Below are 26,855 nucleotides of genomic sequence, written 5' to 3'. Positions count from 1 at the left end.
GTTTATATATTTTTACTTACCAGGGCAGCAATCTCAAAACGGAGCAACATGACACCCACTTGGTTTTATTTAGAGGGACTACAAATCAGGCAGCGATTTAATGGACTATCAGGACCATAATGCTATTTTGCCGACGCCCACTCAAGGCGGGATTTGTTATATGAAATAAAGCAGCTGTCCCTAATTCTGTTTGTGGTCTCCGTTATGCCTGAACTCAGCCAGTGATCAAGGATACGCAAGTATTTGAAACGCGTTTGGCTTCTATGGAGGAGAGGAGGGGGAGCGCCGACAGTGCCACCGCTTGTGACCTTTGTGTTTATACCTCTCAGTACGTGGCATCTCCATTGGGGCAACCTTTTGTGTGTGATATATATATATATATATATATATATATATATATATATATATATATATATATATATATATATATATATATATATATATATATATATATATATATATTACACACAAAAGGTATATATATATATATATATATATATTCACTGAAAAAACCATAGGTTTCACACCAGTTATAGTTAGCTGGAAATTTTACTGATATAAAACCATTGAAATTCCCACGTTATAGTTAGTCGGACTCACTATAACTTGCGCGTGCAATGCACTGCTGATGACATCACATATTACATCACTCATGACATGGTCAGTGACATCACTCATGACACCATCCTTGTGACATAGTGACAGACCTCCTTTCACTATAATGTAACCCTTGAGACACATATTCAAAAATAGAAACTGAAATTTTTAATAAAATGGAGATACCTATATCAGTTACAACAAGCAATTCAGTAATTCCACTATCTATATACACATCCACTCATTCACCAACAGTTCTATATAGTCACTCATACATATACTCACTCATCATATGAAGTGATACACCTATACATCCTGTTACACACCGACATTCATCCAAAAGTTACTCACACACATATTCACACGTGCAAATAAACTATTGGACATCCATTTATTTGAATATAGAGTTATACACACACTTCCACCTTACTTCTATTTAAAATTACACATATTTATTCTCTTAAACAATCACTTATAGAAACACATACTTATTTAAACAGGAACTCTTACAATCTCTTACTCTCACATATACTCACTTATATACATCAATATTCATATATACTAGATTAAAACATATGTAGTTACTGATAAAGACACTAGTGAGACAGTCATTCACTCACTAACAAACACATATAGACACTCATCCACCCATACAGTCCTGTACATATGTTGTCTTCAAAACACATACAAACAAAGAGTCAGTCACTCATGCATCTATGTGCTAAGTAATACCCCCACCAAACCATATAGACACTCATACTGATACTAATAAAAATATCTAATAACCCATATACATACACATGAGTGGATGTGTATTAGATGGTGATATTACTGAATTGGTTGTTGTAACTGGTATGGGTATATCCACTTTTTTGAAAATATTAGTTTCTATTTTTGAATATGTGTTTCATGGGTTACATTACACTGAAAGGAGGTCTGTCACTGTGTCACAAGGATGGTGTCATCAGTGATGTCATGAGTGATGTCACTGACCATGTCATGAGTGATGTAATATGTGATGTCATCAGCAGTGCATTGCACGCGCAAGTTATAGTGAGTCCGACTAACTATAACGTGGGAATTTCAATGGTTTTATATCAGTAAAATTTCCAGCTAACTATAACTGGTGTGAAACCTATGGTTTTTTCAGTGAATTTAATAGGTTTTTTAAATGCTAATTCCTAACTATAACTGGTGTGAAACCTATGGTTTTTTCAGTGAATTTCATAGGTTTTTTAAATGCTAATTCCTAACTATAACTGGTGTGAAACCTATGGTTTTTTCAGTGAATTTCATAGGTTTTTTAAATGCTAATTCCTTTGTATATCGAGTTTCTAACCTTTTTTTTTTTTACAATTTGCTGTTTTTTTTTAAGTATTCATTTTTTCTTATAATTTTTTTCTTTTGCGCTCTGGGTGCGCGCTCCGGGAAGCTTTCAGCTAAGCTCTCCTGTAAGCTTCTCCGAGAGCTCATCTGAAAGCGCACCCAGAGCGCAACTGTCGTTCGTGAAAAAAAAATATGAATGAAAAGTTAATAATAATGCAAAACATTTCGTACCATACAAATAAAATTAGTTTTTTTTAATATGGAAAATGATTATGCATTTCTATAAAAGATTGATGACGTCACTTCGGCGCGCAACGTAAGTGCCCTCGGAAGCGCATACGTGCGCGGCGCATAAACGCACGGAAAAGCGCCTACGATCGCGCCACGTTTGCGCCCCGGAAGCGCCTACGATCGCGCTGCGTAAACGCACCCGGAAGTGCTCCGGAGCGCGCAGCGTAAACGCGTCGGGTCATGTGACCCTCAAATAACACTTTTCATTGGTTGCTAACAGTTTTTTTTTACAATGAATGAAATCCCCACCCATTTCCTTCACTTCTTCTTTCACTTTTGTGACTGAAAGACCTGCCTTTTTTGCTGCTCCATATTCCTGGATTCATCATGGCTGCCAGACCATCCAGCAGTGAAGATGACTTCATTGATGAAGAGCCTCCTACCCCAAAGGTGAAGGAACATTTCATTTGGAAATTTTTTAAGTTTCCAGAAGGCCAGAAGAAGGTGAATGCACCAAAAGTAGAGTGCAGGATCTGCAAACAGGTCCTGTCACGGGGTAACCCCCAAAAAAAATACTCTTTTGGGAACTTTACGATGATCCGACATGTGGAGAGGAGGCACCCCCAGAATTTTGCCCGGGAAAGTGTCAGGGCTCTGGCACAGGAGGTTCCCAGAGATGGGGCCTCTACATCAACAGGAGGAGCAACTTCTTCTGGAAGAGAACAATCTCAGGGGCAGGTAGCAAACATTCAACCTGCATTCAACCATGGGGTCGTCAAATGCAGATACTGCAATCAACTCCTCACCTATGGGGAGCAAAGTGTCCTGCTCATGGTTCGGGCATTGGAGAACCATCACTGCCCTTCCCACCCCTAATTTTTTTCTTTTCTTTTTGCTCCTGTTGAGCAGTTTCTATTCCCTGTTTTTGTTCCTCTTCAGTTAAAAGAAGAAAACCAAAAGTTCTTTTCAGAACTACCTCCAATTCTCATCAAAGAGCTATAATCTTAAAAAATGAAGAGTAAGTGAAATATAGTGCATTGATAATTGAAAGGAGAATGAGTAAGAAAGAACAGAAAGGTATGAGAGGTGAAAGGAAGTGAAGTAGGAGGAATGAAAGAAGGTGAGTGTTAGAAAAGAAAGTTATGACACAGTGAATAAACTGGAGTATTTCTGACATATCTGTAAACACAAAAGTAACGCATTGCAGGAGTGCGTCACAAAAGTGACGCAACTCCAGTAATGTGTCCTTTCACATGGAAAAAGCACCATGTGAAAGGTTTGCTGTGAAGCAGGCGCAAGATTTTGGCGCAACTGCATCCTAAAAGTGACGCACTGCGTCATTATTACCAAGCTTTTTGCAAGGAACACCCCCTCTGCATGCATTATACCTGACACTATTTTTTAAAAAGTGACGCATCTAGGTACATGGGTCACTTTTTAAAACTCTGCGCCATATTGTATCTGCATCAGGTATATTGTATGCAGAGGGGCAATCCCGCGCAAAAAGCTTGGTAATAACAACGTACTGAAATCTATGAGATTTCCCTGCGTCACTTTTAGGATGCTATTGCGTCAAAATTTTGCGCCGGCCTCGCATCACTTTTATGTTTACACATATGTCAGAAATACTGACGTATCTGTAGCTCCTTGCAACATGATTCGTCATACATTAAATATGACACATCTGGAATGTCATAAGGACTGTGGACAGAAAAGTGACGCATCACACCAGCAGTGTAATAAAATGTGCCTCGTTGCACTATATTTAAAGGATGCAACAGCATCCTAAAAGTGACGCAGTGAAATCTCAAACATTTCACTGCGTCGCTATTACAAAGCTTTTAGTGGGAGAACACCCCCTCTGCATGCATTATACCTCACGCAGATATAATGTGGCGCTTGATTTTAAAAAGTGACCCATCTACCTAGATACCTCACTTTTTAAATATAACGCAACGCGGCACATTTTTTTACACTACTGGTGCAATGCGTCACTTTTCTGTGCGCACTCCTTATGACATTCCAAGTAACGCATTGCTGGAGTGCGTCACAAAAGTGACGCAACTCCAGTAATGTGTCCTTTCAAATGGGGAAAGCAGCATATGAAAGGTCTTGCCTCAGTCTAACACCTGCTGTAAAGCAGGCACAAGATTTTGACGCAACAGCATCCTAAAACTGACGCAGTGAAATCTGAAAGATTTCACTGCGTCGCTATTACAAAGCTTTTTGCGGGAGAACACCCCCTCTGCATGCATTATACCTGACGCTATTTTTAAAAAGTGACGCATCTAGGTACATGGGTCACTTTTTAAAACTCTGCGCCATATTGTATCTGCAACATGATTCGTCATACATTAAATATGACACATCTGGAATGTCATAAGGAGTGCGCACAGAAAAGTGACGCATAACACCAGCAGTGTAATAAAATGTACCTCGTTGCACTATATTTAAAAAGTGACGCATCTAGATAGATGCGTCACTTTTTAAATATTGCATAACAATGCGCATTTTTTTACACCGCTGGTGCGTCACAAAAATTGACGCACAGGAAGCGCAAAACTAACAGCGCAAGGCCTTCATAAATATAATCCTGGATTTTCCCCGTGCTTCGCCGGTGCGCGTACCATGCGCTTCCCCCGCGCAAAACGAAAAAAAAATTTTAATGCCCTGCAGGACCCTATTTTAGTCCCTACATCAAACCTAGGGGGTCAGAGGGGGTCTACTCTTCCCCCTTATGGTCATTTGCCCCTTTTTTTTTCAAACCCCTTGTGTCTCGATTTTACCGAGACACAAGATGGCGGCCGCTCCGGACTGTTTAGAATGTTTACAGACAACTGAGAGCCAATCAGCTTCCTGCGCGCAAGTCGCGTGCCGCGCCTGGAGCGCACTCGGGTGCGCGCACGGGAGAGCGCCTATAGATATATATATTTTTTTGAACCTAAATTACTCAAAATCCACTGGAGCACATATCTTGAGACATAGCAAAGGCACATCGGGCTACCAGTCCCTACAATTTTGCCAAGTTTGGTGGAAATCCATTCAGCCGTTCGGGCTAAAAGTGAAATCGACCGCCCTATGGAAATTAACATGGGGAAAACGCGTTTTGGGACCCCCCTTTTATCTCGGCCCCCGCTTGACGAATCCCCCCCAAACTTTCAGGGAAGGACCGGACCGCCATGAGACCATTTTCCTGAAAATTTCAGGCAGATTCGTCAACCGGCGCCAAAGTTATTCAAAATAGAATGTTGAGATTTAACATTGAAAATTATCCTAACTATAACTACCTACTGGCGACCGCCAGTAGGTAATATATATATATATATATATATATATATATATATATATATATATATATATATTCATAAGAATTCTCTGGCGGTTAGGAGAGATGATGAGGCGCACACGAAACACAGTGTTGCAGCAGCAGCTTTATTGAACAGTATGAGGCACCTGACGCGTTTCGTTTGGCTCGTAAACTTCTTCAGAGGTGTGGCCTCGGTTTGTAGGAGCGCGCTGTGGGACACAGGTGTGTTTTGTTCAGATTTGCCTGCTTCATGGTGACCCCGCCCTTTGCACGACAGCGCGGCATTCTGGTACCTGTGGTCCCGTTATTCTTTAAAGTCCGTTCTGCTCCTTTGTGTGTTCGCCATGGGGAGGGTGTTTTCTTTCCCCGCTTGTGCAGGGTGCCTTCAGGCTGGCAGTCTCTTGATTTTAAACAGCGTTGCCAGTTTCCAACTCCGTGGCTAACTCAGCATGTTTGTACTTGCCAGTCCTGCGTTCTCCTGGCTCCCTGCTCGCTCATGGGGTGAGTACAATACTGTCGTCTGGATCGTGGTAGTCACAGTTTTCCAGATCTGTGTTTCTCCCCGAGTGCTTCTCAATTTTTAGTGAGACTGCTGGGGATCCATACCCGACTTTGGTGTCAGGTGGCAGCCTCTTTCCCTGGTTTTCGGTTTGTCCGAGACTAGCAGAGTGTGGTTCAGTGGCGGGAAAGTTGAGGCGCTCTTGCTGGTGGTGCGTTGTCCTCGGCGACAGAACCAGTCGCTTAATATTCATAAGAATTCTCTGGCGGTTAGGAGAGATGATGAGGCGCACACGAAACACAGTGTTGCAGCAGCAGCTTTATTGAACAGTATGAGGCACCTGACGCGTTTCGTTTGGCTCGCAAACTTCTTCAGAGGTGTGGCCTCGGTTTGTAGGAGCGCGCTGTGGGACACAGGTGTGTTTTGTTCAGATTTGCCTGCTTCATGGTGACCCCGCCCTTTGCACGACAGCGCGGCATTCTGGTACCTGTGGTCCCGTTATTCTTTAAAGTCCGTTCTGCTCCTTTGTGTGTTCGCCATGGGGAGGGTGTTTTCTTTCCTCGCTTGTGCAGGGTGCCTTCAGGCTGGCAGTCTCTTGATTTTAAACAGCGTTGCCAGTTTCCAACTCCGTGGCTAACTCAGCATGTTTGTACTTGCCAGTCCTGCGTTCTCCTGGCTCCCTGCTCGCTCATGGGGTGAGTACAATACTGTCGTCTGGATCGTGGTAGTCACAGTTTTCCAGATCTGTGTTTCTCCCCGAGTGCTTCTCAATTTTTAGTGAGACTGCTGGGGATCCATACCCGACTTTGGTGTCAGGTGGCAGCCTCTTTCCCTGGTTTTCGGTTTGTCCGAGACTAGCAGAGTGTGGTTCAGTGGCGGGAAAGTTGAGGCGCTCTTGCTGGTGGTGCGTTGTCCTCGGCGACAGAACCAGTCGCTTAATATTCATAAGAATTCTCTGGCGGTTAGGAGAGATGATGAGGCGCACACGAAACACAGTGTTGCAGCAGCAGCTTTATTGAACAGTATGAGGCACCTGACGCGTTTCGTTTGGCTCGCAAACTTCTTCAGAGGTGTGGCCTCGGTTTGTAGGAGCGCGCTGTGGGACACAGGTGTGTTTTGTTCAGATTTGCCTGCTTCATGGTGACCCCGCCCTTTGCACGACAGCGCGGCATTCTGGTACCTGTGGTCCCGTTATTCTTTAAAGTCCGTTCTGCTCCTTTGTGTGTTCGCCATGGGGAGGGTGTTTTCTTTCCTCGCTTGTGCAGGGTGCCTTCAGGCTGGCAGTCTCTTGATTTTAAACAGCGTTGCCAGTTTCCAACTCCGTGGCTAACTCAGCATGTTTGTACTTGCCAGTCCTGCGTTCTCCTGGCTCCCTGCTCGCTCATGGGGTGAGTACAATACTGTCGTCTGGATCGTGGTAGTCACAGTTTTCCAGATCTGTGTTTCTCCCCGAGTGCTTCTCAATTTTTAGTGAGACTGCTGGGGATCCATACCCGACTTTGGTGTCAGGTGGCAGCCTCTTTCCCTGGTTTTCGGTTTGTCCGAGACTAGCAGAGTGTGGTTCAGTGGCGGGAAAGTTGAGGCGCTCTTGCTGGTGGTGCGTTGTCCTCGGCGACAGAACCAGTCGCTTAATATTCATAAGAATTCTCTGGCGGTTAGGAGAGATGATGAGGCGCACACGAAACACAGTGTTGCAGCAGCAGCTTTATTGAACAGTATGAGGCACCTGACGCGTTTCGTTTGGCTCACAAACTTCTTCAGAGGTGTGGCCTCGGTTTGTAGGAGCGCGCTGTGGGACACAGGTGTGTTTTGTTCAGATTTGCCTGCTTCATGGTGACCCCGCCCTTTGCACGACAGCGCGGCATTCTGGTACCTGTGGTCCCGTTATTCTTTAAAGTCCGTTCTGCTCCTTTGTGTGTTCGCCATGGGGAGGGTGTTTTCTTTCCTCGCTTGTGCAGGGTGCCTTCAGGCTGGCAGTCTCTTGATTTTAAACAGCGTTGCCAGTTTCCAACTCCGTGGCTAACTCAGCATGTTTGTACTTGCCAGTCCTGCGTTCTCCTGGCTCCCTGCTCGCTCGCCGACAGTGCCACCGCTTGTGACCTTTGTGTTTATACCTCTCAGTACGTGGCATCTCCATTGGGGCAACCTTTTGTGTGTGATATATATATATATATATATATATATATATTACCTACTGGCTATCGCCAGTAGGTATATATAGTTAGGATTAATTCCCTATGGGATTTCTGAAAATTCTATGTCTAATAACTTTGGCGTTTGTGGACGGAATCGGCTGAAATTTTCAGGAGAATGGCACATTTTGTTTCTGAGCAGCCCCTGAAAATTTGGTGGGGTTTCGTCAAGGGGGGGCTGAGAAAAACGCGTTTTTTACATTGAGTTTTCCATAGGGCGGTTGGACTCACTTTTAGCTCGAACGGCTGAATGGATTTGCACGAAACTTGGCAAAATTGTAGGGACTGTTAGCCCGATGTGCCTTTGCTAGGTCTCAATATATGTGCTTCAGTGGATTTTGAGAAATTAACGTTTAAATCAAGATATATATCTGTAACAGCGCTCCGGGCAGCGATCCGGTCCGCTTACTTTTCGCGTTTCGTAACTTTGCGCGCAGAAAGCTGATTGGCTCTCCGGTGTCTGTCAACATTCTAAACAGTCCGGAGCGGCCGCCATCTTGTCTCTCGGTAGGATCGAGAGAGAAGAAGAGGTGAAAAACGAAAGGGGAATTTAATGAAAGGGGGCAAGGTATCCCCCTCTTGACCCCCTAGGAATGTTGTTGGGGTTATTAAAGGGTCCCGTGGGGAAAATTAAAAAAAAAATGATTTTTCGCGGTAGAAGCGCTTCCCGGGCCGCGAACTGGGCTGCAAACTGGTAGCGAAACGGGAATTCGCCATTTTGTGCTTCGTTAATTAAATTACTAGGTATAAGGGGGTGCGGGAGACGTATCCTAATCCCCTATATTTCCTGAGGGTGGCTGAGGAGGCTCATATATGTTGATACATCTCTTCCAGCGGCTGTGCGTGAGCTTTTTTTTTTTTTGCTGCGTGACAGTCCGGAGCGGCCGCCATCTTATCTCTCGGTAGGATCGAGAGAGAAGAAGAGGTGAAAAACGAAGGGGGAATTTAATGAAAGGGGGCAAGGTATCCCCCTCTTGACCCCCTAGGATTGTTGTTGGGGTTATTAAAGGGTCCCGTGGGGAAAATAAAAAAAAAATTATTTTTCACGGTAGAAGCGTTTCCCGGGCCGCGAACTGGGCCGCAAACTGGTAGCGAAACGGGAATTCGCCATTTTGTGCTTCGTTTTAATTGTTTAGAGACAAAAATTATCGCCGCACATCGGCCACAATGCATGAATATCGTTGAAAAGTCAGCGATATTCATGCATTATCCAGCAAATGCTCTTAGCCGTGTTATCCACCTTCCATTGGATAACATGGCTAAAAACTGCTCTGTGCGTGTTTTTTTTTTTTTTTTTTTTTTTGCTGCGTGACGTTTGTTAACGTTCGATTCGATGGAAATCAGGAAGTGTTGACCACCATTTTGTCACTGCGAGTAAATATTTTGTTATAAATGAATCCTTATTGATAAACATTGTCTGCGCCATCTTGCGTTTTGTCCAATGCCACAATTTTGTTGTGCACGGCAGCCATTTTAGATGCCTTGACCAGGGCCACTCTCTGCACGCTGCCGATTCTCAGCATGGCTCCCCACCCTCGCACGCATCTCCCCCACGCAATGGTCACCCCCGCTCTCTCATGCATGGGCCATATACTTCCCCCCATCTGCGCTGCTCTTCTCTGAGAATCACACCCTGTGCCTGCCCGACACCTCCCTTTCACCCTATTCACTACCGCACCCTCTGACACTCCTCTTCCTCTGTGTCCGATTGTCCAGGCCGGACCTAGGCTATCACCTAGCCCTGCGAATGTAGTTTATGACCCCAGCTGTAGAGTATCCAGACATGCCAACCCTCCCGATTCAGGCGTGAGACTACTGATTTCAGTGCTAGTCTTTCGCTTCCCGATTCCTGCAAGGAAAAACCCGGGGGCATATTACCAACAACTAGCGGTAATTTTGTCTCTAACTTGTTTAGAGACAAAAATTATCGCCGCACATCGGCGAATTTTATCGCACATAAACCTTGCTATTAGCAAGGTTTATCGCAAATGCGATAAAAAACGGCCGCAATGCATGAATATCGTTGAAAAGTCAGCGATATTCATGCATTATCCAGCAAATGCTATTAGCCATGTTATCCACTTCACATTGAACAAGCGCATGGTCTTTTAAAGATTTGTGAAGTACTCGGGGTGGCGGTGTGTGTGTGCCCTCTTTCAGGAGCGGGCGGGGGGGCACTGCCAGCAATTTGCAGGCCAGGCAGTGTTCAACACGTGCATCACCCTTTCTCTGCCTGCTATTGCGCTCCATGCTTCGGAAAGGTAAGAAAAAGAACGTGCATTTGAGTTTGAAATGTCCGATCTTGTAGCAGTACACTTGCAAAGCCCACACATGACAATAACCCGATTCAAGGCCCCATTCACCCGATTTTTTAAAAAAATATAGTACTCCAAGACAGTTACATTTTAAAACTTTATTAACATTTAAATATAACGAACGCAACAAAAACTGTAAATATATTTAACCATTTTTTGAAATTAACCAGAACTATAACGATAACAACAACAATAATATAACTTTTATGCCTAAATTACGCAAACATTTAGCTAATCTGCTAAAGGGGGGAGTCGCAATTTCTTTACAATAATCAATAATGAAAAATCCACATCAATAGGGTTGCCCGTTTTCTCGATGCAGCACTATAGTGCAATATACACAGCACCTGGGGTGTCAAGAGTGAACAGGTCTTTCTTTGTTCCTTAAGATGTTATCTCCGAGAATGCTGATGCATTGGTGTCTTTACACTTCTTTGTCAATTCTGTCAAGATGATAACTGCTTTATAAACAGACGATATCTTTGTTTAGTCATTAGTGTTAAGTGTGTCTGAAACTACAGTGCCCTTCTGTTTTTTTTTCTTCAGGCTCTACAGAGTTTTGTGTGTTGTTCTTTTGAGCGACAATTATTCCAGAGGTTTCAGGTTCACTTGTTTTGTCCTGCAGTGAGTTAACAGCTTTAGAGAGTTCATGTTTATTTGCTATGTCCTGCTGTTCGTCAACTGCTTCAGAGACGTCAGCCTCATTTTTTATGTTTCAGTAGATCCTGGACCTGCCCGGCCGCGCCCAAAATGGCGCCGGTGTAAATGGGACTCGTAACTGCTTGTTCTGTACTGGTTGCCCAACCTTGATATCACGAGATACATATGCAGTTTTGAAGCACATGGCGGAGGCTTGTCTGCTGTAGTGGGGCGCCCCTTTATCGTTTCAGTCGCCATTCCGCCCGCTTTTGCTACACTGTGCCTTTTCCGCCATTCAGCTGTTTAGCGCCCGCTCTTACGGCTACAGCGTCTCGCTCACCATGTAGTTGAGTTGCTCCCACTCTTGCGGTGCAGCGATAGGCGGCTGCCACAGGACTCTTAAAATGGCGGCCGGCTCTTCGGATTTGGGCCTGGTCCAGTAAAATGGCCCTGGGACACCTTGGAACTCGGACGCTTGTCTGCCAGGGCTTGGGTTCCATTCTCGAAAGCGTCCCCTCAGCCTTGAAGATTGTACAAAAGTCTTGGGGGCCCTCGACTCCCGCAGGCTTCCGGTGGGGAGCGGCTGCCATGATTGCTTGCGGAATGGCCACGACGGAGCTACGAGATGGTGGTGCTCTCATGGTGACGGCAGCTTCAGTCTGAAACATCCAGAAACAAGGTGGGGCTTTCATCGTTTGGGGAAAAAAAATGTTTTAATCCAATGAAAAGTGTTATTTTTAGGTCACATGACCTAGTCTTACATAATTAGGAAAAGAAAAGTAAAATGAACCAATGAAAAGTTTTATTAACAAGTCACATGACCTGTTATGCTTACGTTACGCGCTGCGCGGCGCGCTCTGGATCGTTTCCGGGAAGCTGCGCCTTGCGCACCGGAGCACTTCCGGGTGCGCTAACGCGTCGCGTCATATGACGCATTACGCGACAATGCAGGTGCAGAATATAGTCAAAATGTCTCCACCAACCAGCGGTCGGAATACAACCGCTTTCAGCAGTCCAAAAAGTTCGGTCAAATCTTAAGAGCGGGAGCAACTCAACTACATGGTGAGCGAGACGTTGTAGTCGCAAGAGCGAGCGGTAAACAGCTGAATGGCGGAAGAGGCACAGAGTACCAAAAGCGGGCGGAATGGCAACTAAAACGGTAAAGGGGCGCCCTACGACAGCGTGTCTTCAGGTGAAACGGATTGTGGGACAAGGTCCAGAATGAAAGATTCTTCAAAAGGGAAAAAATTCCGCCGGACCCCGGGAGCCGGCCGCCTATGCCGGGGGCGATCTCAGGCCTCACCAGGGCAACACGACTTGGGGAGGGGGCCGGAGCCAAGCGCCCCCTCTCAGTCCGCGCCATCTCACCGCCCCTCGGGGGCCTCCGTCAAGCGGTTTAGGGAGGCACCGTATCACATTGTTTTCCAATGCAGTCAGGTCCACAAATGGACCCCACTTACTTTGAATAGTGAAGCTGCAGCAGGTGCAAATAAGGTTTAAACAGTGTTACAAGAGCTGCTTAGAACTCTGAAGTATGGCACTCTACAACCAGGACTTATGCCATGTATGTAAGGCAGTGACATGGAAGCAAGTCAGGGACAAAAAGCATGAACGAACATTCACGTATGAAAATCTTATTTGGAGAAGGGGTAGAATCCAAACGCCCCCTGCCAGTTCGCGCCAGTACACCATATGTGGAAAATCTGAAGCCATCATTCTACAAACTCTCAACGCTTGTTATCAGTGCATGAGTTTCATGCTCGATCGATTGAGCTAGCCGGATCGGGCAATAAAAAGTATAAAATAGTTATGTAAATAGTTATTTAATAAAATGTTTTACTCTGTTTCTTTGCTGGTGTGTTGTGTATATTTATAATATTTGCATAGGGTTTGCCGTTATTTTGGGCGGTGTGGGTGGCGGAGTCGAGCTGTTTTACAGCCCTCATGGTGTGGAGCTCAGTTCATTTCACTATTTTCGTATTTCTCATGAAGGGTTATTCCTAATGTTTGTATTTTACCGAGGTGAAAAAGAGATCGAATTAGTGGTCTACTGATTTTGCTCGATTACTTTTATTTTTTTACACGATTTTTCACTATCTGCAAAGACTAAACAGAGTATTGCGACTTTGTGCTTGTTTGTAAATAGAGAATGATCCAAAGAGAACCAATTGTAAAACAGTAAATGCTTGGATAATAATCAATCAAATGGAGAGACAAGCAGGTACGACGGATTACAACAGGGGTAAAGGTCTGAGTTAACTACCGTTCACTATCTGCAAAGAGAGAGTACTACTAAGAGAAAAGAGGGGAGTGGGGGGGGGGGCAGCGTTCAAAGCACATCAGCGTGCTTAAACACGAAAACGTTTTTACCTATCACGTACTTGACATTTGACAGCTTTTGATATTTGCTATTAAAAAACCATTGAAATTCACAGAAAAAACCATAGGTTATACTCCATATATAGTTAGGAATTTGCATTTACAAAACCTTGAAAATTCAATGAAAAAACCATTGGTTGTAGGCCATATATAGTTAGGGATTTGCATTTAGAAAACCTTATTTTACTCGCATAAAACCATTGAAATTCCATATATAGTTATAAGCGCTAACTATATATCGCGCACCCGCAATCCACTGCTGATGATGTCACATATTACATCATTCATGACATGGTTAGTGACATCACTGATGACATCACTGATGACATCTCAAATGACATCACTGATGACATCACTGATAACATCTCATTTGACATGACTGATCACATCACTGATGATATCATTCATGTGATAATACCATGAACCTCTTCAGACTCTAATATAACCTTAGATACAATCAGTGTAAACAGACAGTCACTCATCCATGGAGTTACTCACACACCTAGTCAGTTATGCCAAAAATTAATCACACCTCCATTTTCTCAACTATACAGTTATACACACCTTACTTATTCAAACATATACTAACACATATTTACTTTACTCTCTTATACAATCTCTGATACATGTTCACAATGATCCATACAGCCACTCACACATTCACTAGCTCTTATGCACAGTTATTTATAGATGTCAACTCTCACATGTACTGTGTTTTACATATGTACTTAATTTGACATGTAGCACTGAGATATCCGGTCACTCACTAATACACTCATGCACAGTCAACCGCCCATACAGCTGTTTCCACATGCAGTTTTGAATCTATACATATAGTAAATCAACTACTCACACATCTATGTACAGAGTCACACACCTCCCAGCCACCCATACACACACACTCAGTTTCCCATACAAATACTTGGACAACCAATCAATAACCCATACAGTTACTCATATAGCTACTGATCAACATATGCAGCAGTTTGTAGAACAACAGATATAATGATGCACAAATTAAAACAGTTTAGTCACTAACCCATGCACTCAGTGAGACACATTTAATCACTCACTCAATCAGTCAGTCATGCACCTAGTAAATCCTTCATCCAGACACTTATACATGTACTCATTCTTCAATATGTAAAACATGTTTTAACTTTACAGAAACATACAGTCACTGGATGTTGTCATCAGTGATGTCATCAGTGATGTCATTTGAGATGTCATCAGTGATGTCATCAGTGATGTCACTAACCATGTCATGAATGATGTAATATGTGACATCATCAGCAGTGGATTGCGGGTGCGCGATATATAGTTAGCGCTTATAACTATATATGGAATTTCAATGGTTTTATGCGAGTAAAATAAGGTTTTCTAAATGCAAATCCCTAACTATATATGGCCTACAACCAATAGTTTTTTCATTGAATGTTCAAGGTTTTGTAAATGCAAATTCCTAACTATATATGGAGTATAACCTATGTTTTTTTCTGTGAATATATATATATATATATATATATATATATATATATATATATATATATATATATATATATATATATATATATATATATATATATATATATATATATATATATATATATATATATATCCATTGTCACATTCCTTGCCCTTGATGAATTTCCAGTGTGTATTCGCTGATATTTTCTAAATATTGATGATTCACTAAAACTACTTCTACATTCTCTGCAATGGTATGGTTTTTCCCCTGTGTGTGTTCTCTGATGGTACTTTCGGTCTGATAATCGACTAAAGCTCTTCAGGCATTCATTGCACTTGAATGTTTTTTCCCCGGTGTGCGTTTGCTGATGAATCTTTAATGTTGAAGATTCACTAAAACTACTTCAAGATTCACTGAAATTGAATGATTTTCCCCTGTATGCGTTCTCTGATGCTGTTTTATGTCTGATAATTGAACAAACCTCTTCATACATTCACTGCACTGGTATGGTTTTTCCCCGGTGTGTGTTTTCTGATGCTGTTTTAGGTATGATGATTGACAAAAGCTCTTCACACATTCACTGCACTTAAATGGGTTTTCCCCTCAGTGTGTTCGCTGGTGAATCCTTAATGTTGAAGATTCACTAAAACTACTTTCACATTCACTGCACTGGAATGGTTTTCCCCCTGTGTGTATTCGCTGATGCCGTTTTAGGCTTGATAAATACATAAAGCTCTTCCCACATTCATTGCAATTGAATGGGTTTTCCCCTGTGTGTGTTCGCCGATGTTGCCTTAATGTTGATGAATCACTAAAACTTCTTCCACATTCACTGCACTGGAATGGTTTTTCTCCAGTGTGTGTTCTCTGATGACGTTTTAGGTTTGATAAATATATAAAGCTCTTCCCACATCCATTGCACTTGAATGGGTTTTCCCCAGTGTGTGTTCTCTGATGCTGTTTTAGGTGTGATAATCAAATAAACCTCTTCTCACATTCGCTGCACTGGTATGGTTTTTCCCTGGTGTGTGTTTTCTGATGCTGTTTTAGGTGTGATGATCGACAAAAACTCTTCACACATTCACTGCACTTAAATGGTTTTCCCCTGTGTGTGTTCGCTGATGATTCCTTAATGTTGCAGAATTCCTAAAACTACTTCCACATTCACTGCACTGGAATGGTTTTTCCCCTGTGTGTGTTCGCTGATGAATCCTTAATGTTGTAGATCGACTAAAGCTACTTTCACATTCACTGCACTTGAATGGTTTTTCCCCTGTGTGTGTTCGCTGATGAATCCTTAATGTTGAAGATGCACTAAAACTACTTTCACATTCACTGCACTGGAATGGTTTTCCCCCTGTGTGTGTTCTCTGATGCTGTTTTAGGCTTGATAAATATATAAAGCTCTTCCCACATTCATTGCAATTGAATGGTTTTTCCCCTGTGTGTGTTCACAGATGTTTCTTTACTGTTGATGAATCACTAAACCTTCTTCCACATTCACTGCACTGGAATGTTTTTTCTCCAGTGTGAGTTCTCTGGTGACATTTTAGGCTTGATAAATATATAAAACTCTTCCCACATCCATTGCACTTGAATGAGTTTTCCCCAGTGTGTGTTCTCTGACGCTTTTTTAGGTCTGATAATCCAATAAACCTCTTCTCACATTCACTGCACTGGTATGGTTTTTCCCCGGTGTGTGTTTTCTGATGCTGTTTTAGGTGTGATGATTGACAAAAGCTCTTCAAACATTCACTGCACTTAAATGGTTTTTCCCCTGTGTGTGTTCGCTGATGTTTCCTTAATGTTGAGGGTTCACTAAAACTACTTCCACATTCACTGCACTGGAATGGCTTTTCCCCTGTGTGTGTTCGCTGATGAATCTTTAATGTTGAAGATTGACTAAAACTACTTCCACATTCACTGCACTGGAATGGCTTTTCCCCTGTGTGTGTTCGCTGATGATTCCTTAATGTTGAACATTGACTAAAACTACTTTCACATTCACTGCACTGGAATGGTTTTCTCCCAGTGTGTGTTCTCTGATGCAGTTTTAGTCCTGATAAATATATAAAGCTCTTCCCACATTCATTGCAATTGAATGGTTTTTCCCCTGTGTGTGTTCGCAGATGTTTTCTTAATGTTGATGAATCACTAAAACTTTTTTCACATTCACTGCACTGGAATGGTTTTTCCCCAGTGTGTGTTCGCTGATGCTGTTTTAGGTGTGATAATCGATTAAACCTCTTCACACATTCAGTGCAATTATATGATTTTTCTCCTGTGTGTGTTCTCAGATGGTATTTTAGGTCTGATAATCGACTAAAGCTCTTCAAACACTCACTGCACTTGAATGGTTTTTCTCCTGTGTGTGTTCGCTGATGATTCCGTAATGTTGACGAATCACTAAAACTATCAGGCTCCGCTTCCGTCTTCCTCGGGGCAATGCTGCGAGTCCTATTCCCGCACCCTCTGGACTGCCCCAGAGTCTGAATACAAGAATACAGACAACTGGAACAATACAAACGCCGCGGGAAAGGAAGGGGACAGCGGGGAGGGAGATCTGCAATGACAAAGAACAAGGGATTAGAACACCCTACCTCCCTCACCCTAACGCTGTTTACCTAAAGGCTTTCTTAAGGCAACCTCCCCCCCCCCCAGGTACTCAAGCTATACCTGTAAAGGAAAATACAACAGGCCACATCCAAATGGAGACAATGTTTCTGAAGAGGTATCGGGAACTTGTACTCAACTGTGAACAGAAAACAAACCACAATCAAGGTTTCTGCTTCGTATCAACAAATCCTACTACAGTGGTGAAAGCATAGAACACATACCCTTGGCTAGGCACATATATTCTTAATATAGGTACTTTTCTGTTCCAATACCCCTCCTGTCTCCTGAAGAAATGAGAACAAAGAAATAATAATGAATCCTGTACAAACTATGAGAACACAGGAAATTAATGGCGAGTACTTCTCCTTAATGTTATGTAGTCACACCAAGGAATACTTCCATCCGGAAAACATGAACACACCAAAGTTCGATATGCACCTGTAACTTTTCTGATAAGATGCGAGGCTCAGAGATAAGATCCCGCAAGTGAGTCCTATCGCATCTGATGACCGCAAAGTGGTCTGAATAACACTTGGTTACTCCCAACAAGATGTTTGCAAAACCGAATCCCTCTCAGCCGAGAGAAACTCCCATGCAAACCAGCAAGGGTAGTGCGTGGTTGGGATCGAAACTACCAACGCCTCGCACACCCGATTCAACACAGTACTCACGAGTTCGTAGGACTTGGGGCCAGAACAAGTCAAAGATCCTACCACGGTATCTGTAGATCCAAACGGAATTATCGGCGTTTTCTCGCCGTTCTCTGCATCCTTTTATTTCCCGGTATGCGTGCGCATCACTGGTTTACGTGATGTCTGCATAGCCTGCCGGGAAATGTAGTTCGAAGCACTGAATGTCCGTGTTTACCGATGGCTTCATGCCACCGACGATGCGGATCTTGACAGTACACCCCTCCTCACAAGGGGACCCGCAGCCGGACGCGGCTTGCTCGGAAATAGTCGGTGGAATTGGGCCACCAATCTGGGAGCCCGAACAGCCCCAGCAGGTTCCCAAGAGTTCTCCTCCGGACCATACCCTTTCCAGGAGAGCAAATACTGAAGACGACCCCGTACCCATCTAGAGTCCAGGATCCTATTCACCTCGTATTCACTATCCTGCTGCACCCAAATAGGCAAAGGGGCCTGCCTAACCGGACACTTGGAGGGTTTCAAGAGGGAAACGTGGAAAACAGGGTGAATGCGCAACTGTGCAGGCAACCTCAACCGAACAGCCACAGGGTTCACATGGCCCATCACTCGGTAAGGCCCAATGAAGCGGGGATTGAAAACGCTATGTTTCCTGAATCTGATGTTTCTCGTGGATAACCACACTAAGTCCCCTTTCTTATACTTGGGATTGGGTCTCCGATGTTTGTCAGCTTGGAGTTTATACCTTGCCTTGGCCTGTACCAGGTTCTTGCGTGTACTCAAAAGGATTTTGCGAACTCGCAACAATCTGTCCCTCACTTCTGGCAGCTTCACATTGTCACTCGCCAACAACATCGGGGTGAATCTAGGATGATGCCCGTAGGAGCAAAAGAAGGGTGAGTGCTGAGTGGATGCATGTTGCGAGTTATTATAAGCAATTTCAGCCACCCACAACCAATGTACCCAAGAGTCACTGTTGGTCTGCACATAACAGATACTGCTTTAAGGATTGATTTAGTCTTTCCGTTTGCCCGTCAGTTTGCGGGTGGAAACTGGTGGACACTGAAGACGTGATACGCAAAGCAGTACACCATGTTTTCCAAAAGCGAGCAGTGAATTGTGCCCCTCGATCCGACACAATGTCTCTCGGAAGGCCATGTAGTCGCACAATATTCACAAGGAGCAAATGAGCCAACTGTCCTGAAGTGGGTACCTGCGGGCAAGCGATGAAATGTCCCATCTTGGTCAAAAAATCCACAACCACCACTATGGTGGTATTGCCTTGGTCTTTCGGAAGTCCGACTATGAAATCAACGGAAAACCTCTCCCATGGAAGTTCTGGAGTGGGTAAAGGTTGTAGGAGTCCCTGAGGCCTTTGTCGGTCCGATTTCATCTGGTTACATGTCACACATTCTGCCACCCAACGACTCAAATCAGGTCTGATGGAAGGCCACCAGAATTGTCTCTGGGTTCTCTCCAATGTCTTGATAAAACCCATATGTCCAGCACTGGGACTTTCGTGGCACCAAGAGAACACCGTTTTCCTCAACTTGAGCGAGGGTACTAACACCTGTTGTCCTCTCATCGGTATGCCGTTTTTCAGTTTCCATTCTGGATGATGTCGAAGCCATGTGCGCCATACACAGGTCTGTGTACCTCTTCCGATTCCCATCAAGAAATCACTGGTTTGCGTTGCTCCTATGACGTTGGCCGGTTCCACGATGGATCGGATGGGTTTCTCTGTGGGAAGTAGGAGATTTTCTCGTCTTGTGAGTGCATCCCCTTTTCTGTTGGTAGATCCTGGTCTGAAGGTAACCACAAAGCGGAACTCCTCAAAAAACATCATCCAGCGAAGTTGCCTAGGTGATAACTGTCTGGCTGCCCTCAGAAACTGCAGATTCCGATGATCCGTGTATACAGTGACTACGTGTTTTGCTCCCATCAGCCAGTGTCTCCATTCCACAAACGCATCCCGAATGGCCAACAACTCTTTTTCTGCGGTGGTATAATTTATCTCCGCCGGACTTAACTTGCGCGACATGTAGGCAATGGGATGTAGCATTCCAGTAGAGACCTCTTTCTGTGATAACACCGCTCCCAGTGCTATTTCTGACGCATCCACTTCGACAAGGAAGGAAAGGTCGGGATTGGCATGTGTTAATACGGGTGCAGAGGAAAAAGCGGTCTTGAGTTTATCAAACGCGGTTTGTGCTTCTTCATCCCACACAAACCGAACATTTTTTCTCGTGAGCCGAGTGAGTGGTGAAACCAGTCCGGAAAATCCTGAGATGAACCTTCGGTAGAAGTTGGCGAACCCCAACAAGCTCTGAATATCCTTGACGTCCTTCGGTTGAGGCCACCCCACAATAGCTTGTACTTTTCTCTCTGCCATCACTTGTCCAGAAGGAGTGAGCATTACTCCCAGGAATTCCACCGTTGTTACGTGAAACTCACATTTGGTGATCTTGCAGAATAGGTGATGTTTCATTAATGCTTGCAACACCGTTTTCACATGCGTGATGTGTTCCTCTGTAGAATTGGAATATATGAGTATGTCATCTATGTAAACGATGACATGATGATCCAGATATTCACGCAACACTTCATTCAAAAAAAATTGAAAAGCTGCGGGGGCGTTGCACAGCCCAAAGGGCATTACCCAATACTCATAAAGCCCATACCGCGTCTTGAAGGCGGTTTTCCACTCATCACCCCTTCTGATACGAACAAGATGGTATGCACCACGCAGGTCGAGCTTGGTATAGATGTGCGCTGATCGAACCTGTTCCAGTAACACAGGGATCAAAGGTAGTGGATATTGATTTTTTACGGTGATGGAATTCAACGCTCTGTAGTCAATGCAACACCTCTTCTCACCATTGGCCTTCGGAATGAAAAACAACGGAGAGGCTGCAGGGGATCTGGAAGGCCTGATGTATCCCAAAGCTAGATACTTATCCAAATAGGCTCGCAAGGTTTCATTTTCAGGAAGGGTCAAAGCATATATCCTCCCATTAGGGATTATCGAACCAGGTATTAGGTCGATCCGGCAATCATACGTACGATGCGGTGGCAGAACCTCAGCCTCTTTGTCACTGAACACGGCTTCGTACTCCGCATAACATTGTGGAAGGGTCACCTCTTTTTCCGCCGCTGTGGCGATGGTATGCAAGGAACACAATGCTTGCGCCGGGCTCCACACACCTGTGAGACAGTGTTCTAAACAATAGGGAGAAAGAAACTGAACGGTCTTAGTGGTCCAATGTATCTCAGGGTCATGTTTCTGTAACCACGGAAGCCCTAAGATGATCCCATATTGTGGGGCTTCAATGATGTTGAATACCAAATATTCGTGATGTGTGTGGTCATGGGTTACCTCATACTCCTGAGTATGACATGTGATGGGTCCTGCTTGTAATTCATTCCCATCAACCGCGTATACTGTTTCCGGACTTTCTTTGGGGACTAGTTGCACTCCCAATCGACGGGCCTCGGCGATATCCATGAAACAACCTGTAGCCCCGGAGTCAACCATTGCCCGAATGTCTTGCTTCACCTCCCCAATCAAGATAGTCAAGTCCAGAAAGAGGTGTTTCCTCTCATAATCCGCAACCGGGGTAAATGAAGGGATGATATGTGTGCTTGAGAGCCTCCCTCCATTGGCCTTCAAGCTTTGGAGTTTTCCGACTCCTTCTCATCCGTTCCTGCAAGGTTTTGACCTCCCCGGTATTTGTTGGTTTTAGGTTTTACGGGGCATTCGCGAACAAAGTGTCCTTTTTTCCCGCAGTATAAACAAAGTCCTAATTTACGTCGGTGTTCTTTTTCACTGGCAGTCAAGGAGGCGCGCACGGCGCCGATGTCCATAGGCTCCGGTGGAGGATTATTCTTTTACCCACTACTCGCATGTTCATAGGGCATTACAGATTTATCTTTTCTTTTATGTTCCCCTTTCCTTTCTTTCATTCAATGGTCCAAACGAAGAGCAAGATCTATCCAAGCTGAGCAGGTACGTGGTTGGGGGTCGATTTGTGCCAGCACATCTTTCATTTCTTCACTGAGGCCTTGGTAGAAGATGGCTGATCTCTTGGGTTCCGGCCAATCAGTTTCGGCCACCAACCTCCTGAAATTGTTTAAGTACGTGACTAAATCTGCATCACCTTGCTTTAATTTTAACAATTCTCTATCTGCTGTGAAGGTTTCTGCTCGCCTATCGAATGTTTTTTCAAATTCTTCTTTGAAATTGTCCCAATGATATAAGAGGGGGTCATCCCTTCTAACTATTGGGACCGCCCACTGTGCTGCTTCCCCCCACCCCCGAGATATGAAATGAGGAAAGCCACCCTCGCTTGGTGTGTGGAAAACATCTTAGGTTTACACATGAAATGTAGTTGGACCTGTGTCATGAAGACTTGCACTTTCTTGTTATCCCCATAATATCGTTCGGGAGGAGCAAGAGGGATCTGTGCAGGCATTTCAACCACCACAGAGGTAGTAGGAGCTGAACCTCCTGATGCCCCATCTTGTACCACCGTGGGAGGGGGTAATCTATCTACCTTGGCTCGTAATTGGGCATTCTCTGCCCTGGCTGCAGCAACCTCTCTACTGGAAGCTGCCAGCTCTACCTGTACTAAGGCCAAAGCAGCCAAAACATCCTCTAAGGTAGTCATGGCGGAATCACAGCACTGCCAAGAAGAGGTAAAATTTGTGGGCCGATAATTCTATCAGGCTCCGCTTCCGTCTTCCTCGGGGCAATGCTGCGAGTCCTATTCCCGCACCCTCTGGACTGCCCCAGAGTCTGAATACAAGAATACAGACAACTGGAACAATACAAACGCCGCGGGAAAGGAAGGGGACAGCGGGGAGGGAGATCTGCAATGACAAAGAACAAGGGATTAGAACACCCTACCTCCCTCACCCTAACGCTGTTTACCTAAAGGCTTTCTTAAGGCAACCTGCCCCCCCCCAGGTACTCAAGCTATACCTGTAAAGGAAAATACAACAGGCCACATCCAAATGGAGACAATGTTTCTGAAGAGGTATCGGGAACTTGTACTCAACTGTGAACAGAAAACAAACCACAATCAAGGTTTCTGCTTCGTATCAACAAATCCTACTACAGTGGTGAAAGCATAGAACACATACCCTTGGCTAGGCACATATATTCTTAATATAGGTACTTTTCTGTTCCAATACACCTCCTGTCTCCTGAAGAAATGAGAACAAAGAAATAATAATGAATCCTGTACAAACTATGAGAACACAGGAAATTAATGGCGAGTACTTCTCCTTAATGTTATGTAGTCACACCAAGGAATACTTCCATCCGGAAAACATGAACACACCAAAGTTCGATATGCACCTGTAACTTTTCTGATAAGATGCGAGGCTCAGAGATAAGATCCCGCAAGTGAGTCCTATCGCATCTGATGACCGCAAAGTGGTCTGAATAACACTTGGTTACTCCCAACAAGATGTTTGCAAAACCGAATCCCTCTCAGCCGAGAGAAACTCCCATGCAAACCAGCAAGGGTAGTGCGCGGTTGGGATCGAAACTACCAACGCCTCGCACACCCGATTCAACACAGTACTCACGAGTTCGTAGGACTTGGGGCCAGAACAAGTCAAAGATCCTACCACGGTATCTGTAGATCCAAACGGAATTATCGGCGTTTTCTCGCCGTTCTCTGCATCCTTTTATTTCCCGGTATGCGTGCGCATCACTGGTTTACGTGATGTCTGCATAGCCTGCCGGGAAATGTAGTTCGAAGCACTGAATGTCCGTGTTTACCGATGGCTTCATGCCACCGACGATGCGGATCTTGACAAAACTACTTCCACATTCACTGCAATGATATGGTTTTTCGCCAGTGTGTGTTCCCTGATGCCGTTTTAGGTTTGCTGATTGACTAAAGCTCTTCCCACATTCATTGCACTTGAATGGTTTTTCCCCTGTGTGTGTTCGCTGATGATTCCTTAATGTTGAAGAGTAATTAAAACAACTTCCACATTCACTGCAATGGTATGGTTTTTCCCCTGTGTGTGTTTGCTGATGTGTTTGGAGACCTGATAGCTGGCTAAAGCTCTTCATACATTCAGTGCAATTATATGGTTTTCCCCTGTGTGTGTTCGTTGACGTCTTTGTAGGCCTGATAACTGAATAAAGCTCTTTACACATTCAGTGCATTTGAATAGTTTTTTCCCTGTGTGTGTTTGCTGATGGGGTTTTAATATTGAAGACAAACTAAAGCCCTCACTGCATGTGTCTGAGACTTCTCTCTTGGTTTGCGTCTCTGGGTCTGGTATATATTTGTTTACATCCAAAGACTGTACTTCCTGAAGGGCCAACATGACTGATAAAGCACTTGTGTTATTCTTGCAGTCTCTGTATGTATCGTATTTTGCACGTTTGCTTTCTGATTAAAGAATAAAGTGCAATGGTCACCAATTACTTCCCAATCTCATAACGTGTGTAAGGCTTCTTCGTGGGCGATTGTGTCTTCAGACTGGATAATGGTTCTGCACGCATGCGGGTAAAGATCCATCGTCCTTCTGGTCGGGGCACACTGGGACAGTGCTCTGTATTTTAGACAGCAAAACCCCTATTTCTTTTAACCCTCAGTTGTCTGACTCCACTCCGTTGCGCTTTTCAATGGTTGCTGTGGATTGGTTTGAAACAGTTTGCAATGCACCTCTAGCACAGAATGGTGGCCTGGTATTATTTAAGGAAGCAGAGCACTGCTGTAACCACCTCATACCAACATCATGATCGAAGCTGTTATTGGACATGTTTACACAAGAGGAGGTTTATCAGTGTTGTCTTAATTGTCTAGAGGTTATTTCTTCGTTTTGAGGCATGGAGGTGCACAGCTGAGACTCGTGGAATCACTGAATTTCTCGTGTACCTTGTCCCTTCTTTCAGGATGTCTCAGTTTATGTTCGGGTCCGGCTGGCTCTGACGGCACTTATGTTTCCCTGAATACTGGAACTCAATATTTCGGACTTCTTCTTTGCAGATTTACAGTGTTATGTTCCTTATTTTGAAACATTTCGTACAATCATAGATTGTTTTCTGTCGGATGTAAAAAGATTTAAAATAACTTAAAGTGAAACATAACGGAATGTGCATACACAATTTTTAATTGATTGTATAAATATTTCTTGATTACCATTTTTGAAACTTATGAAGGCATATTTAACCATACACAGAAATTTACACAAAAGTTGCTTTGAACATGTCACATCTTACTTATTTCCGCAAAGGTGTTCATGTGTAAGTTAGTAAAAAAAAAGGGCGCTCACATAGCACTCATACACTAGTTTTCAGCTTTAGGGAGTGGCATATGGTCAAGGTTTTGTAAAACAAGAACATCTCTTTGAATAAGAGATAGGAGATGGATCAGGAAGACTTGAGACAGAAGGGTGGACAACAGAGTGTTGTGCCTTGAATCAAATATTGCTGCTCGCAGAGGTGCCTGGCTTCATCCACTACACCCACAATATGCAGTAGAGCAGCAGTTTAATGATTGTATTTACTTTGTGGTTTTACTTCTCTCACATATATTTTTAAGTTTGTCAGTATTATCCACCGGGGTGGGAGTTTCTCAGCTGGACGAGGAGATTGAGCTGGGCTGGTCTGTTGTTTAGTTGTCCCACCTCTAACTTTAGAGCTTGAGATACCACACTAGCCTGGCTGCCCAATAGTTGACAGATGTGGTGCATCAGCGTAGCAAGAGCACAAATGGTGTGCCACAGCCAAGCCTGTTAGCACCCTTTCACCCCTGGACCATGCCAAGCACCCTAAGCACTCTCTTAAAAACATCTCTTAAGTCAAACTGCTCTGTCCATATATCCTACACCTCTGCTGCCCTCCATACAAGGTAGGGCCTGTTCTCAAATGTATTCACCTGCACCTCACATGCATAGACCTGCTTTCAACATTCCTTTTCCAGCACAAAATCTGCGAACAACATTTTCCAACTACGTAATTCCCATGACTTTTCATAGGTCTCTCCTCCTGCTCATGCTTTTCAACATCATCTGTACAAACCACCGTGGCCACATTTAATGGAACAATACTGAGGTGCGCTCAGTCTTTCCACAAGATGAAGAACGCACCAGAACAGCGCACGCTGCACATAAGATAAAGATAAAGTGCCTTCTGCTACTCTCACACATGCCTGGCAATGACACAGTCCCTACACAGCTTTTACAAAGGACCAGATGCTTAGCATTGCTTTTCAAATACACACAAAATGCCATAGGCACAGATCAACAATGTAAAATAAAAGTATTTCACAGTGTGAAATGCACCGCCAAATGATCCAAAGCGTGCAGCATGGTCTTTACTATCTGAACTGAGTTATGCAGCAGTAAAGTTTGTTGCCACCAAAGTGTTCTTCTTTTGAAAAAGGTGCTATGCATGTGGTATTTGTACAGCACAAACCTCACCAAAAAGCAGCTGAGCTTCCTATCGGTCCAAGGCAGGCACAGAGTCAACAAGTGATAGGTGAGACGGCTGGATAGTGGATTGTTACTGCATTGTGATCGAAGAGCCTGAAACTAGCAGCATGTGTGCTAATTCCTCAGCAGCTTTCTCTCTATGACATGTAGAGCGGGTGCAGGCCAAGATCAGACAGAAA

At 44.0% G+C, this 26,855-nt stretch overlaps 1 pseudogene; it reads right to left on the bottom strand.

The window, feature by feature from the left end:
- LOC147737834 (uncharacterized) overlaps positions 1-19,071 on the bottom strand; it is a 31,675-nt pseudogene extending 12,604 nt beyond the window's left edge.
- Positions 19,072-26,855: the final 7,784 nt, after the last annotated feature.

The sequence above is a fragment of the Lissotriton vulgaris genome, chromosome 1_1, assembly GCF_964263255.1.
Source record: "Lissotriton vulgaris chromosome 1_1, aLisVul1.2, whole genome shotgun sequence".
Classification (NCBI taxonomy): Eukaryota; Metazoa; Chordata; class Amphibia; order Caudata; family Salamandridae; genus Lissotriton; species Lissotriton vulgaris.
The sequence above is the reverse complement of the archived record's forward strand: the minus strand, read 5'-3'. Positions and strand labels throughout refer to the sequence as shown.